Here is a 6,072-nt window from a genome sequence, read left to right as displayed (position 1 = left end):
TTAGAAAATATATAAAAATATATTGATATTTAATTGATATTATCGCATGACAGATTGTTTGTTTACGCAAAATAATTCATCGTCAGCTGCTGAGCTTAGATTTTTATTTCATATACAATTATATTTTTAAATCATTGTTGCACATTAGTAAATAATACATAAACATTATATCTGTTCTAAAAACTTTTTGACATAAATTTGATATAAATTAACGACTTTTTTTTTGTAATACACGTAAGTACATTAATTATAGATACTTATTTCTGAATAAATTTATTTAAATTCTTTGCTTATAAAAAATAAATAAATAAAATATTAGCTCGTGTAGAATGAACAATGTGATAAATAGAAAGCAACGAAACTTTAAACAAATATTTCTTGCTTTTCCATTTTTAGAAATTTGACCCTTAACAAGCATTTTGAAAATAATATATTTAAGTGGTTAAAAACGTGAAAAAAATGAAAGTAGAATAAACCCAATAAATTTTCCATAATTTGACATTGACTTCAAATTAAGATAGTTTATCTTACATATAAGCTTTTATGGACAATTTTCACTTTTCATAATTAGTAGGTATTGAGTTAAAATTGTATGATAAAGGTGGCCACTAAAATATCAGGATTTCAGCAGTCAAGATGAACCCGAATAAATCCTTTTTATTTTCTTCTGTTGTATTATTTAGTAGCTATCATTGATAGTAAAAATAAACAATTAACCAATAAAAAACTCAACGATAATATTATTAACAATAAAAATAAGAAAATATTTAAATACTTCAAAGAAACTAAACTATAATTTATTTGAGAATCTACAAATTTTCTCTGACCGTAAATATTACTTCTTGTTACTAATAAACTGGCCAGACTTGTAATTTTCTGATTGTTATCAAACATTGAAAAATCTTCAAATACTTACAGGTTATTTATTGCTTTAATCTTCATCACAAAATTATACACAAAACAATGAAGAGAAATGAGGAAAAAAACAAACTTAAAATTATTTTTATCAGACTGAAGAAAACGCTTCGAAACAATACAGAGAACAGCACAAAAATAAAAGCTATTAAGATAGCATTTTTTTTTAAATTCTAAGAATATAAACAATTAAAAGTAAAATTTTCCCATGTAAAATAACAATTTTAATTTCAAATGTAGAAAAATTATTGCAATTTTGTGCAAAATAAATAAACATTTATACAGCAATCATTTTTTTTTTACAAAGAAATATTTACCCAATGCACCAGGAAAGTATTCATGACGAATACGTTGGTGCTAAGATGATTATGAAACACAGATTGTTCTTGTTCCTGTCAAAAAAGGTCAATTGCAGCTAGGAATAATATATTTAGTGCAGTAGTCCCAGATTACATAAATTGTCACACTTGCATTGCAACTCATGCAATTAATCTATTCATACAATATTCAACACACAGACGTGGTATAAGATTATTTCAAAATGAAAATTCATCTAAATGAATAAAACACACAAAACAACTACATTTGGAAGATGATGAAAATAACATTTTTTCTTGTTCTTTTGTCTCTTGAACGCCATTTTAGTCAACATGTGGTAATACAAAACGACGCCATAATTGGACCGGAAGTTATAGAAGGTAGGAATCAAAATATTTTCTGAGATTTTTGAATTCAAAATAAAATGTCCTGGACACAAGGTATTGTTTTATCAACACAGATGATTCAGAAGTTTAACTATGACTTATTGAAACCTCTTTTTTATAAGCGACAAAGCAAGGTCAATGTTATATTGTCTGAACAAGTGATTCGTTCAGTGTTCACAATCCTGTTCGTTTGCCTACAACGAACTGATCCAGGCTTCATGTCTTGCTACCTGTTGAAGTGTTAGATAAAGAATAGGTCATTAGATCTAATTTAAAAAAATCAGTAATATTATTTCATTGTTTGGTGAAATGTCAAGAATGGTTAACATTGCTTCAAAACAAGTTGATATACGATCCCAAATATCGACACTTGTCACTGGCCATGCACTTTAGATGCACATGGTAATATTTTTTTTCAAACTTTCTTAAAAATGATTTATCTTATTATTCATTCACGAGGGAGGTTGAAAAAACATGCAGGAAAAAACATCTCTCCATTATCTGTATATATGATCTCTGACCATTTTTCCTCGCGCTTATTTTTTCATTTTGAGTTTGATATTTCCGTCTTTCCAGTGTTTTAAATGTAAATAATAACTATTTCAAACGATTAGACAACATACTTTTCGATTCAGTCTAATATGAATACGCTAAATCAAATAATGTTCGTCCTTGCTCCGGCAAATTTTCAATAACATTATTCCCATATTCGTTCTTTGAATTTTGAATTCCTATTGTTTTAATCTACATGCAGATGATTACAATATCCAAGTATTTTTCGCCCCTTTCCTCAGAAATTCGAGCTATTTCTTTTCATCTTGCACCTAAAATTTATTTCTTCAATAGTAAATAATGTTCAGCTTTTCGAGTAGATGACAACTTTCTTAACTTTTGTAGAGTTTATAATTAGTAAATACATATTCCTGTTTAATTTAATGATAACCAGACGACAGTGATGAGTTTTCAAGAATAAAATTAAAATCAGATTTTTTTTTTGATATTCCAAACTGCAATCTCTTTAACGAATTTTTATTGTACAATCTTCATTGGCGCCATTCTAAATAAAACTGAATTGGAGATATACACTTTTCTAATTATTTCATTGGACAAATAATTTTTAAACAAACTTTTCTTAATTATTGCCTCGAATATGCAAAATAGCATATAAGGACCGCTGGTTATGCACTGCCCCACCAGGTTGATTCGTCATGGCAGAGTGTTTTGTTCTACCATATAACAAGCCCTCAAGTTTATATTTCCAAATTAGTTTATGGAACATCGTGGAAAATACCCAAAGTGCAAAAAAAACTATGGATTTCTTTCTGTTTTAGCTGTTAATACCATTAGCAGCTTTTACCTCATCTTCGTGGGTCTTTGGGATTTTAAATACAATGTATCTTAATTTTTCAATACCCTATCATAATCTGGTAAGAATATTGGTCTCTCCATTTTAATGAGACAGACTTACAATTTTTTTTTTTTTTTTTACATAAAGGTAAAATACCCGGCAAAGATCACTTCAAAGTAAACAGTTCAGTTGTAGACAGACAAAACATGCCATGGAAGCAAACATTATTAAAATCACCTTATCTCCAAGTCCAGGTGCGTTGCTAGAGTATAATTTTGAGGACACGTTTACAATTCCTACTTTAGATATGTAAAGACAATATTCGTAGGCTTATAGTATGTTGCTACATACGAATGGGAAGTTTACAACAGGAAAACAGAAACCATTGCATTTATCATAGATTCTAATGATGTATCAAATTAAAATAAGATGCCTTTTTTTAAAAAGTTATGGTCATTAGTATCTTTGATTACATTGCCAACGGTTTATTTGAAGCGAAATAAGACTATTCAGTGAATATATGAATACCATCACTTTATTTTTATTTACTTGAAGTTACATAATTCAGCAAATTTTTTTTATCGTTTTAGATTACCGACAAATGACACTTGTTTTATGCGCTACTTTGTTTTAATTTTTTTGTTCTCAACCGTTCGCCTTTATAAAATTAACATATAAAACCACAAGGTATATTAGTGATATTTAAATTAAGAAACCGATTAAGCACAGGCAATAATCTCCATAAAAATATCACGAAATGGACTTTCCTATGTTGCAGCTATTTATATCAGTGTCTGTATACGCTACAAACTTTAATCGGAAACTGTTCTTTTCGATGCAAGAGTACCAAACCAAGTGCGTTACAAAAACGATCCAAAATATCGTATATCCGTAGAACAAATGCGAGTTACATGTAGTTCACGAAGATATTCCAACCATATTAAAAAAAAAACCAGTGGTACGTTTTATAACATTAGAGAATTTCTCGTTTCATCGTCATTGAAATATGACAAGTCGCATAATTATATATACATATCTATTATAATAGTTATGTTTGTCCACAATAATGTGTTTTTTAAGTAAGTAATGACATAAATTCGAAAAGCGTGGCGTAAGAAAATTTTCTATTCCAACCCCCAAACTCAAAGATCATAATCTAAACTAAATGATAAAAAGTGAGGATCGTAGGTATTCCTATGGGCACCACGTGTGCCCCTTTAATAGCAGACTTGTTCCTGTACTGTTATGAATCACAGTGTATGGCCAAACTATTCAGGAACCGTCTAATTTCGATTAAATTGATAAATTCAACAACACTAATCGTCATCTTGATGATATTTTTTCGTTAAATAATCAAGATTCTCTAAATATACTGCCGAAATTTATCTTAAGGAACTTACTTTAAATAAATCAAATATATATTAACAGCAATAACTGTCCTTTTCTAGATTAAGATATTTCAGTTTTACACAAGAAACTCTTCACAAAAATTTACGACAAAAGGGACGATTTTTTTTCTCTATTGTTATTTTTCCTTTTTTGGACGGTGATGTTCCATTGGGACCGTCTTACGGTGTTTATATATCATAACTCGTTCGCTATGCCCGTGTCTGTAGTGACGTTTTGTATTTCAATGAGCGTAATCTATGTATTAGTGAGGGATTTCGTTACCACAAATCACTTAAAACCTTTACTAAATTCTTCCATAGATAAAAAGATTTGGTTTGCAAGTTTCGTTGTACCTGTAGAAAACTTATTTCAAACGGAATAGTGCATTCTAATGTTTACGGGAATGTTGTTTACCGAGCCCGGAAAATCATATACGATCCAGGTAAACTTATCAATTCTTTAAATAAACTTATTCTAAAAGGTTACCAATTCAACGCTGTAATTAAATCTTTGAATATTGTTTTTATTGGTATAAATATTGATTTTGTTATCGTAAATTAAAACCATACTAAATATCATTGTTATAGATATTTTCTGCTTTGTATCGATCGGATTAGTTAAGCCCTTTTCAACTGATTTTAGTTTGTTTTTATAATGAACTGTTATACCACTGTCACAAGTTACGGGAGGGTTTGGCAACTTGTTTGAACTGCCACATTCTGTATGTGTCTGTCCCAAGTCAGGAGCCTGTAGTTCAGTGATTGTCGTTGGTTCATGTCTGTCATATTTGTTTTTCGTAAAATGTTTTGTTATTTATTAGGCCGTTAGTTTTATCAATTGAATTGATTCATATTTTTTTTCATGTCGGGGCATTTTATAACCGACTATACGGTATGGGTTTTGCTCATTGTTGAAGACCGGTAATATAATTGCTTATATCCACCAAGGATTTGTATAGTGTACACTATACAAATCCTTGTATCCACTTCATTTGTATTTTGGTGGATAGTCGTCTTATAGGCAATCATACCACATCTCCTTATTTTTATATAACACACTACGTTGTGTATATATGCTAGCTTTTGACATATACGAATGTTAAAGTTGGAAAAACGACAAAGAACTGGCCTGCGATTCACAAAAACTCTTGCGTTTAAAATTGACCATAAGTCATGAACAATTCTGTATACTTACGATACATTTTAGTGAAACATAGGTCTTCATATTCAGTATTATGGACTTCCTAATCAACTGAACATTTTACAATCATGGATGTAACCTTTAAACTAGGGGAGTATCGAAATACTGGCCGCTGCGCGAATGGTACTCTCAGACAGTTCACAAAAGGCGCTATCAAACAGTTGGTTGGACTCTATATGTATTACATCGATTTCGTATATAAAAAAGTATTCAGACAGTAATACACAAAGTGAATCAAACGTAAAGGTTAGGTAAACGGGACTTATTGCATTGACATCGGCCAACTGTCTTTGCTATGTTTTAAAATCTAAAGCATAAAATCAACAACAAAGTAATAATTATAATAATAATCATAATAATAATCATAATAATAATCATAATCATAATAATCATAATCATAATCATAATCATAATCATAAAACTCAAAATTATGATTGGTAAATGACTGTCATTGCTGATATGTAGTAGCATCACTACAATATGAATGCACATATATTTCACGTCAGTACGAATATA

At 29.6% G+C, this 6,072-nt stretch overlaps 1 long non-coding RNA gene across 1 annotated transcript in view; it reads left to right on the top strand.

Moving 5' to 3' along the window:
- Positions 1–1,194: 1,194 nt before the first annotated feature.
- The window catches only part of LOC127735419 (uncharacterized), a 35,874-nt gene continuing 30,996 nt past the window's right edge, over positions 1,195–6,072 (top strand). Inside the window, exon 1 of the long non-coding RNA XR_007998408.1 lies at positions 1,195–1,613. This is a non-coding gene — a long non-coding RNA (uncharacterized LOC127735419). The remainder of the gene's footprint in view (positions 1,614–6,072) is intronic.

This window comes from Mytilus californianus, unplaced genomic scaffold (genome assembly GCF_021869535.1).
Source record: "Mytilus californianus isolate M0D057914Y unplaced genomic scaffold, xbMytCali1.0.p SCAF_3, whole genome shotgun sequence".
Taxonomy (NCBI): Eukaryota; Metazoa; Mollusca; class Bivalvia; order Mytilida; family Mytilidae; genus Mytilus; species Mytilus californianus.
Note: the sequence above shows the minus strand (reverse complement) of the source record. Positions and strands in the feature narration are given on the sequence as shown.